This window comes from Heterodontus francisci, unplaced genomic scaffold (assembly GCF_036365525.1).
Source record: "Heterodontus francisci isolate sHetFra1 unplaced genomic scaffold, sHetFra1.hap1 HAP1_SCAFFOLD_330, whole genome shotgun sequence".
Taxonomy (NCBI): Eukaryota; Metazoa; Chordata; class Chondrichthyes; order Heterodontiformes; family Heterodontidae; genus Heterodontus; species Heterodontus francisci.
This window is the reverse complement of record NW_027141448.1, coordinates 702,249-712,908: the sequence shown is the minus strand read 5'-3', so window position 1 is coordinate 712,908 and position 10,660 is coordinate 702,249. Positions and strand designations below refer to the sequence as shown.

The 10,660-nt window shown below is 44.5% G+C and overlaps 1 non-coding gene across 1 annotated transcript; it reads left to right on the top strand.

Annotated features, from left to right (window-relative positions):
• Window positions 1-7,991: 7,991 nt before the first annotated feature.
• Window positions 7,992-8,065, top strand: trnay-aua (transfer RNA tyrosine (anticodon AUA)). The gene has a single exon. It is a non-coding gene; the product is annotated as a tRNA-Tyr (tRNA).
• The last annotated feature ends 2,595 nt before the right edge of the window (window positions 8,066-10,660 follow it).

Below are 10,660 nucleotides of genomic sequence, written 5' to 3'. Positions count from 1 at the left end.
TGAGCAAAAACAAGAAAACTAAGTAATTCTAGATTAGCTGATGAGTTTTCTCTGTGTTACCTGGTAGTCTACTGTTTTATATTCAATGCTCTCTCCACTGTGGCCAGGGAATGATTTCTTCTCAAGGGCTGAATATTAACAAAACTTCTTGGAATTTAAAATCTTTCAAAATTAATTCCATGGAGCTAATGGGGAAAAGTCAAATAACTGCATCAATTAATGGAGAAATGGTTGGTGATGACGTGGATGTGTCTGCAGTGTGCAGGACCAGACTGTTTCTATAGATTCACAATGAATGTTCCACCCTTTATTGATAACAGTAAAACTGATCGTGGACAATGGCTATTCTGGTTGCAGCAACCTGAAGATTTAACTCATTGACACCCTGCTTTAGGGAAATCTAGAAAGAACAACACCCAGCTCTGTCAGTTAGTGTGCTTGTTTGTTAACCCACAATTTGTTGGTTCAAGCACTTAAAAGGATGAGGCTTTATTAACTTAAACTCTTCTACATCTGCTATATTACTCTTGCTGTTGATTCTTCAAAGATAAGGTTAATCAAGTCTTTCTTTGTGAAATCCATGCTGACTGTGTTTTATTATATTTTCATTTTCATATGGATTTTCTACTTTTGGGGATTATTGTCTTTTTTATTGATTTTATTTTTATTTATTGCATTTATTGCCCATCCCTAATTCCCTCGAGAAGGTGGTGGTGAGCTGCCTTCTTGAACCACTACAGTCGATGTGTTGCTGTTAGGAATGGAGTTCCAGGATTTTGACCCAGCCACAGTGAAGGAACGGTGATATAGTTTCAATTCCAGGATGGTGTGTGGCAAAGAGGGGAAATTGCAGGTGGTGGTGTTCCCATGCATCTGCTGCCCTTGTCCTTCTAGGTGATAGAAGTCACGGGTTTGGAAGGTGCTGTGTAAGGAGGATTGCTGCGTTGCTGCAGTGCATCTTGTGGATGGTGCACGCTGTGTGTTGGTGATAGAGAGAGTGAATATAGTGAATGAGGCGCCAATCAAGTGGGCTGCTTTGTCCTGGATGATGTTGAGCTTCTTAAGTGTTGTTGGAGCTGCACCTATCCAGGCAATGGAGAGGATTGCATCACACTCCTGACTTGTGCCTTGTAGATAGGGGACAGGCTTTGGGGAGTCAGGAGGTGAGTTACTTGCCGCAGGATTCCTAGTGTCTGACCTGCTCTTGTAGCCATGATATTTATATGGCTACTGCAATTCATTTTCTGGTCAAAGGTAACCCCCAGGATGTTGATAGTGGGGGATTCAGCAAACGTAATGCTGTTGAATGTCAAGGGGAGAGGGTTAGATTCTCTCTTGTTTTAGAAGGTCATTGCCTGGGACTTGCGTGACTCGAATGTGAAATATCCTTCTTGTCGGGTATTGTATTGTACTGCACAGTGACTACACTTGGAAAGTCCTTCATTGGCTGTAAAAGGCTTTACAAAGTCCTGTGGTCGTGAAATGCATGTGTTGCTTTTTCCATTGTTATCAATGTCATTTTGATCAAAAGATAGGTTTCGTGAGCACAAATTTTAAATCAATGTTGATTCAAATAATGTAAAAGCATCTATATTCTTGCACTATACTTAATAATCACCATCTTCCTATCCTTACAGAGTACAATGTTTTTGACCCTGAAATTGATTCCACAATCTCAGTCCCTCAGACAATTTCAGCCCAGTTCTGATGAAAGATCACAGATCTGAAACGTTAACTCTGTTTCTCTCTCCACAGATGCTGCCAGACCTGCTGAGTATTTCCATCATTTTCAAGAGTCTCGACTTAATGAATAGGAAACTTGTTTCAGATCAGATTGGGAGACAGTGTGAAACCACTCCATCGTACTCATGTCTGAGATTCTGAGGACAGTTGGCTGTTAGTGGAAGACATCATTAATTAAATGTACCAAGCAACAGCTGAGACCAATTATTATTTTACAAGGTGGTGTGATGGCCATCCAGGGGTTAAAAGTAGGGATTTTGTCAGGTTTCAGTGTGCAGGAACACGAGAAGACCTCAGGGGTAAAGGCTCAGATCATCGACCAAGTTCTCCTCCTGATGAGGGATCCAGACTGGACAAAGAGGACCGTGACACTCTGAGACCAAGCTCGATCAGTCCACACACCTGCTAGAGCTGTAAAGTTATATTCCCCAAGTTTGTTCAAGATAATTTTACTTCCAATTATTAAGTACTATTTTACTCTCAATAAAAGTTCTGGACTTATTAATCAAGTATCCAGTTGCTTTAATTGGTTAAAGTCAGCCCAAAGAGATTGTCCACAATAGACTTTCCAGAACTGAAAGATAAGTCTGCAAGGATTGCTAATTTTACAGCCCTGTTTAAAAAGAGAGATAAACCCAGGAACTACAGACCAGATCGTCTAATGTCAGTGGTGGGGAAACTTTTAGAGACAATTATCCAGGAGAAAATTAACTGGCACTTGGTCGAACATGGGCTAATAAATGACAGCCAGAACAGATTGGTTGACAGAAGATTGTGTATGAATTAATTAATGAATTAATTTATTTGATGAAGCTTCACAGAGAGTTGACCAGGGTGGTGGGGTTGATGGTGTATGTCTGCACTTCAAAATTGTGTTTGAAAAAGTACCATAAAATAGACTTGTTAACAAAATTTGAGCAGATGGGATTAAGGAGGCAGTGGCAGCGTGGATACAAAATTAGCTGAGAGACGGAAAGCATAAAGTAGGGTGATTCAGAATGGAGGGACTAATACAGTCATGTCACTGTTGTTGCAGTGTGTGCAGTGTCTGACCCTGAGCTGTCCAAGGGATGGGGCTGTTTGTGATTTTCCTGTGGGGTGTATTATCATCAGGGTATCTCTCTGAGCTGTCCCAGGGATGGGGCAGTGTGTGATATCCTTGTGCATGTCATGCAGGCCCACTGGCGTGTGGTTCCATCCTGATGCCAAAGAACAGAGCCCCATCTATGGGCAAAATGTCTCACTTCCCTGTGGGTGTCTTGAGAGAAGAAGGCTTAGGGAGCAAAACCTGGACAGTAAATCCGGAGTGGAGTCCCGTAGGCGGTTACCTGTTACTTATCAGGTAGTTTTCCGGCAAATCTGACAGCAGAGCTGGTACCAAACAGTACTGTTTTTTTCCTTTCCTTTGGACAATACTAGCAATGCTGAGAGGGGGTCCTGATGCTCAGTGTCTCCATACTATTTGCCCAGGCCTGTGCCCTGGAGAGGACACTCCAGCTTCGTGGTTAAACATTAGCAAAACATGGGAAGAAACAGTTACCGATTATAAGCTCTCACTCAATTGGTGTAGAGTATGAGCACCAGGGGTTACTTTTGACAGTGGGAGAGATCATCGCGTCTCATTGGAGAACTACCACCTACTCCAAGCTGTGCAGCCCCCAGTCAGTTAGGTGCTGTCCTGCCACGACCTACTTGCTTCAATGGGTGCTTGCAGCTTAGAGAGATATCTCTCAACTGGCGGATTGATAATCTATGCACCAGGCAAGACAAACTCAGCAAAGAAGGCACCAGTGCTTCGCATCACAAGCTGGAATGTAAGGACCATGTGTCCTGGCCTTACCGACAACCTTCTGCAGGTTGATGGCACACACCAGACAGCTGTGATTGACAAGGAACTCACAAGGCTCAATGTGGACATTGCTGTGCTGCAAGAAACTAGACTCATTCAAAGTGGATCCCTCAAAGAGAAACACTACACCTTCTTCAGGCAGGGGAAAGCCCAAGAGGCAACTCGTGAGCATGGAGTGGGTCTCACAGTAAAAAACACGCTACTTGCAATGAGTGAACCCCCCACAGTTGGCTCACAGAGACTTCTTACCCTTCACTTGTCAACAAGCGCGGGCCCAGTTAATCTCATGTGCATCTATGTCCCGACACTCACCTCCACCCCAGATGTCAAGGATCAATTCTATGAGACACCTGACACTGCCATCAGTAGAATTCCCAGCACCGAGGGACTGTATCTTCTCGGGGATTTCAACGCAAGCTTGGGTACTGACTACAGCTTGGCCAATGAGCATAGGGCACCAGGGGATTAGCAAGATGAACAAAAATGGACAGAGATTTCTGGAGCTATGCTGTCACCATGGACTCTGTGTGACGAACAGCTACTTCCAGGTCAAGCTGTGCCACAAGGTGTCCTGGAGACGTCCGAGATCATGCCACTGGCATCAGCTAGACCTTATCATCACCAGACGTACCACCCTCAGCAGTATCCTCATCACTCGCAGCTATCACAGCGCTGACTGTGACACTGACCACTCCCTGGTTTGTAACAAGGTCAGGCTTCAGCCAAGGAAGCTTCATCCATCCAAGAAGAAAGGTCGTTCTCGGATCAACACTAGCCGAACCACTGACCCAGAAAGGACCCAGGAGTTCCTCAACATCCTCGATCAGGCTCTTTCAGAAAACACCCAAGGCTCAGTGCAGTGTCAAAGTGGAATCATCTGCACGCCACCATCTATAACTCTGCACTCACTGTGTATGGGAAAAGAGATGGGAGGAATGCTGACTGGTTTGAGGCTTATTGGACTGAAATGGAGTCAGTTACTGCAACTAAGAGGAGAGCCCTCATGAACTACAAACAAGTCCCCAGCAAACAAACTCTAGATGCTCTCAGAGCTGCCAGAAACAAGTCTCTGCAGACTGCTCAGCACTGCACCAATCAATACTGGTTAAAACTCTGCAACAGCATCCAATCTGCCGCTGAATCTGGGGGATGCTAGAGGGACATATGAAGGAATTCAACACACCAAGGTTCCTTAGACAGCACCTTCCATACCCGCAACCTCTACCAACTAGAAGGACAAGGGCAGCAAATTCATGGGAACACCACCACCTGCAAGTTCCCCTCCAAGCCACACACTATCGTGACTTGGAACTATATCGCCTTTCCTTCACTGTTGCTGGGTCAAAATCCTGGAACTCCCTTCCTAACAGCACTGTGGGTGTACCTACCTCACACAGACTGCAGCGGTTCAAGAAGGCAGCTCACCATCACATTCTCAAGGGAAATGAGGGATGGGCAATAAATGCTGGCTTAGCCAGTGATGACCACATCACATGAATGAATTAAAAAAAAATTATGAAAGCAATGGGAGCAGCAGTAACTAAATCAGCACCTTTGAAGACAAAGACAGGGACGATCATCACTGAACCTAACAAGCAGATGGAAAGGTGAGTGGAGCATTACCTTGAACTCTACATAACGGAGAACATTGTCATTGAAGTAGCTCTCAGCACCATTCCAGACTTCCCTGTCGTGGAGGAGTTGGACAGTGACCCCACCATAGTAGAGCTCAACAAGGCCATTGACCGTCTTGCCAGTGGTAAAGCCCTGGGAAATGATGGTACTCCACCTGGAATCATCAAAAGTGGAAAAGCAGCTCTGCTGCAGCATCTCCATGAACTTCTGTGTCTCTGTTGGAAGGGGAGATCTGCGCCTCTAAACATGCGTGATGCAAACATTGTCACCTTGTACAACAATAAGGGGGAATCGCAGTGACTGCAGCAATTACCGAGGCATCTGCTTGCTAAGTATTGTGGGGAAGGTCTTTGCTCACATTGCTCTGACCAGATTGCAGACCCTGACATCACACATCTATCCTGAGTCTCAGTGCAGCTTCAGAGCTGGTAGATCGACAGTCGACATGATTTTCTCACTTCGGCAGTTACAGGAGAAGTACTGTGAACAGTACAGACCACTCTACATTGTCTTTATAGACATCACCAAGGCCTTCGATCTTGTTAGCAGAGACAGACTCTTCAAACTGCTGTGGAAACTAGGCTGCCCTCCTGAACTCTTGGGCGTCATATCTTCTTTCCACGAGAACATGCACAGTTCCGTCAGTTACAATGGAGCAACATCAGACACTTTCACGATCAGCAGTGGGGTAAAACAGGGCTGTGTCCTGGTGCAAACTCTCTTCAGAACGTAGGAGGAGGCAGTTTCACCTGTCGATCCTGATCTGTCATTCAATTACATCCTTGCTTATCATCTACCTCAACACCACTTTCCCGCGCTCTCCCCATATCCCTTGATGTCATGAGTATCAAGATTTCTATCAATTTCTGTCCTGAACATGCTCAATGATTGAACTTTCACAAACCCCTGAAGTAGAGAATTCCAAAGATTCACCACCCTCTGAGTGAAGAAATTCCACCCTATCTCAGTTTTAAATGGCCTTTTAAATGAAACTTTAAGGAATACAAGCCCAGTTTCCTCATAAGACAATCCCACCATCCCAGGGATTAGTCTGGTGACCCTCCGTTGCACTCCCTCTGTGGCAAGTATATCCTTCCTTAGATAAGGAAACCAAAACTGTACACAATACTCCAGCACAATCTCACCAAGGCTCTATACAATTGCAGCAAGACATCTTTATTCCTGTACTCATGACCCCTCGTGTTAAGGCCAACATACCATTTGCCTTCCTAATTGATTGCTGCACCTGCATGCGAGCTTTTAGTGTCTCATGAACAAGGACACCCAGGTCCCTTTGGACATCAACACTTCCCAACCTCTCACCATTTAAGAAATATTCTGTCTTCCTGTTTATTCTACCAAAGTGGATAACTTCACACTTATTCACATTATATTCCATTTGTCATTTCATTCACTTATCCTGTCCAAGTCCCCTGGAAGCCTCCTTGTAACCTCCTCACAGCTCACATCCTTTACAATTGGCATATTCTTCTCCATGCTGCTATTTTAAACTTTCAGTGACTCAGATGGGGGTGTCCACCTGCATACCAGAGCTGATGACAAGCTGTTCATCTTGGCAAGACTGCGCACCAATACCAAAATGAGTCAGTTCTTGGTCTGTGAGTTGCTCTTTGCTGATGACGCTGTGCTGACATCCCATAATGAAGTTCATTAACAGCAGCTTGTATATCGGTTCTCCCTGGCCTGCAAGGAGTTTGGACTGACGATCAGCATCAGGAAGATCAAAGTTATGGGCCAGGACGAGAGACTCCACCTTCCATCAACATCGACAGGCTCACTTTGGAGGTTGTCAACAGCTTCACATACCTTGGATCAACAATCACCAGCAATCTGTCCCTTGATACTGAAATCAGCACCAGGATTGTCAATGCTGCAGCTGTCATGTCAAAGTTGAGAAGACGAGTGTGAACCGACAGCAAACTGATCGAAAATACAAAACTCTGCGTGTAACAGGCTTGTGTTCTCAGCACCCTCCTTTAGAGTAGAGAAGCATCAACAACTTATACAAGCCAAGAAAAGCAGCTGAACAGCTTCCACCTCCACTGTCTCAGATGGATATTGGGCATCTCCTGGCAGGACAGAGTGCCGAATGCAGAAGTACACCAGCGTACAGGGATCCGCAGCATGTTTGCCCTCTTGAGTCAGCGGTGACTCTGTTGACTGAGTCATGTGTGCTGAATGGATGACGGTCGCTTTGCCAAAGACACGCTCTATGGTGAGCTTGCTATCAGCACGAGACCAACAGGTCACCCACATCTGTGATACAAGGACATCTGCAAAGCGAGATCTCAAGCTGACTGGGATTGGAGTCAATGCATGGGAAGTCCTTCCTGCTGACTGGAATTCCTGGAGAAAGGCATTCAGGATGAGCATGGGAAAAGCAGAGGACAAAAGAAATGACCAGATGGTGGGAAAGAGAGCTCAGAGGAAGGAAAAATTATCAGTCGACCTCGGGCCAATGATATTCATCTGTACCAGCTGCGGAAGGGATTGTCACTCACGAGTCATCCTCTACAGCCACAACAAACGATGTTTCACACAGAAGTGACGTACACCCCGGGTGTAGCCCATCGTCTTCCGAGACAGACGGTTGCCTATTACAATTACAACGACAGCAACAACTACAAGAGCGAGTCAGAGGCTGGGAACACTGCCGTGACGAACTCAGCTCTTGACTCGCCAAAGCCTGCCCACTATCTACAAGGCCTTCCTCTGATTTCAATTACACACACAGTCGCGATCTGGCTCTGTAGCTTAGTTGGTTAAAGCACCTGTCCATAAAACAGGAGATCTTGGGTTCAACTCCCAGCAGAGCCTTATTTCACAGTTGCAACATGCTTGAAAAGTTTCATTATCAACACTGACATCTGTGTCTTGTGAACTTTAATTCAAAATACTTGATGAATTTCAATCACATAGAAAAACAGCCTTTGTGAAGGATATGAGTTTGGAATGGCTGTTTCTCCTTGGACAGAATTTCAGTGCTCATTCATCGAAGTTAACTTCTTTGACATAAATTTGTTCACAGTTCCATTCAACCTGGAAAACAGCTTGATATTAATCTCACTGAAGGAGAGTGTTTGTGTCATTATGTGTTGCTTTTAACCCAGACTGGGACATGACGCAAGTGGGAGGGTTTATCTGAGGTTTGGAATATTTGTCAGTCAGGAACAAGAAAAATCAAAGGAACCAAATAAGAAAACCTAAGTCTCATGTGGTTACCGAGAAACGGTGAGAAGATATTAAACTTTGTTGTATTTAATACAACTGTGTGAACTTTGATCTTTGCGGCCTTTTATAAACAGTATTTGAAGGGTCTCAGTAAAAATGTTCAGTGTTGATGAGAGTGGGGTCTGGGTGAGCAGCTGCTTCATGTGACAGGGTCTGGACTGGATGCAGGAAGTTCTCTGACAGTCTCTCTCTGATGGGTTGAGTTGATTTTCAACTGGCAGCTGTTGCTGTTTTGATAATTCAAGTTCCCTCCACCGATTGTTTTGGACAGACAGTGCAGTATGAGGATGTAAAGGGTTAATGCTGAAAACAGTGGGATTAACCCCTCCCACAATCAGAGTGATGATGTAACAGTCACATGAGATGAGGTTTGGGAGGAGAGAGCAGCACCAAGGATGCTAGTTTCGGAGGCTTGATGAGTGTGTATATAGTATTGTGTAAATTAGAAAAGAGCTCTTAGTTCTTTCAGCAGGAAATGTGTCCAGAAAATATCACGAAACTCACAATTTCATTATTCAGGAGTTGGAACACAGGGATATTAACTCCAAGTGACAGTAGTGGTTTCATTTAACAAAAGAAAAGGAGAGAATAATATTCCGAAGAAGGGTCACTGACCCGAAATGTTAACTCTGCTTCTCTTTCCACAGATGCTGCCAGACCTGCTGAGTGAATCCAGCATTTCTTGTTTTTGTGTGAGAGAATAATATTGCTCATTGATTGAAATCCCCCAGTGAGGAGACAGTTAAACAGGTGATCTGTTGGGGCATCCTTCGATCCACGGTTTCGGCAGCATTTAATCTCCCTTTTTGGTGAAATTCTCTGTTTTTTGCATCTTTTTTTAATCCAGCTTTTATGGACCAGTGAAAAAACTGAAAAAAGTGAACAGATCCATCCTTTCTTTTCTTCCTTCTTCCCATCAGTTTCTCTTTTCTGACCCAATTTAATCTGCTGTTTTATCCATTCCAATCATAATTCAACATTCCAATCTAATCTATTTGTTATTCCACAGTGTCTCTCCATGTGTTTTATTCTGTTGTATTCTCTCACAGTCTGTTTGATGATCAATTTTACATCTCACTCTCTGTTCTGGTGAAGATCAGAAGCAGTGTTATCTGTTTGCAACACCCGACAAGTCGGCCTGAGGCTGTGTCTCATCGATAATGTGGAGTTAGGAACATAGGAGCAGGAGTCCGCCATTCAGCACATCGAGCCTGCCTCACCATTCAATATGATCATGGCTGATCATCCACTTCAATGCCCTTTTCCCCACACTTTCCTCATATTCCCTTATGTCATTTGTATTTAGAAATCTGTCAATCTCTGCTTTAAACATACTCATTGACTGAGCTTCCACAGCCCTCTGGGGTACAGAATTCCAAAGATTCACAACCCTCTGAGTAACAACATTTCTCTTCAAAACTGTCCGAAGTGGCATGCCCCTTATTTTGAAATTGCGTCCCCTGGTTCTCGACTCCCCAACCAGGGGAAACATCTTAGCTGCATCTACCCTGACTGTCCTTTAAATATTTTGTAGGTTTCAATGAGATCACCTCTCATTCTTCAAAACTCCAGAGAATACAGCCCCAGTTTCCCCAATCTCTCTACATAGGACAGTCCCACCATCCCAGGAACAAGTCTGATGAACCTTCTTTGCACTCTATCTATGGCAATAATATCCTTCCTCAGGCAAGGGGACCAAAACTGCACACAGTACTCCAAGTGCAGTCTAACCAAGGTTCTATACAATTGAAGCAAGAATTCACTACTCCTGTACTCAAATCCTCTTGTGATAAAGGCTAACATACTATTAGCCTTCCTAATTGCTTGCTGCACCTGAATGTTAGCTGTCAGTGACGTATTGCCATGGATACCAGGTCACCCTAATACTCTATACCTCAGTTAATAAAGGAAAGGATTCCATTTACCTGCTGAACCAGCTTATTGACCTGCACTGCTACTTCAGGGATCTGTGGACATTCACTCCAACGTCCCTCACTTCCTCTACACCGTTCAGTGTTCTCCCATTAATTGTGTATTCCTTTGCCTTTTTTGACACCTGCTCTCGCTGTTCCCTGCTCTCCGAGTGAACTCTTGCTCCCTCTCTCTCCTGGGCTCTTTATGCTCCACTCTGCTCTCACTGTTACCCGCTCTCTTAATGTATCAATATTTGTTTGTCTTGTG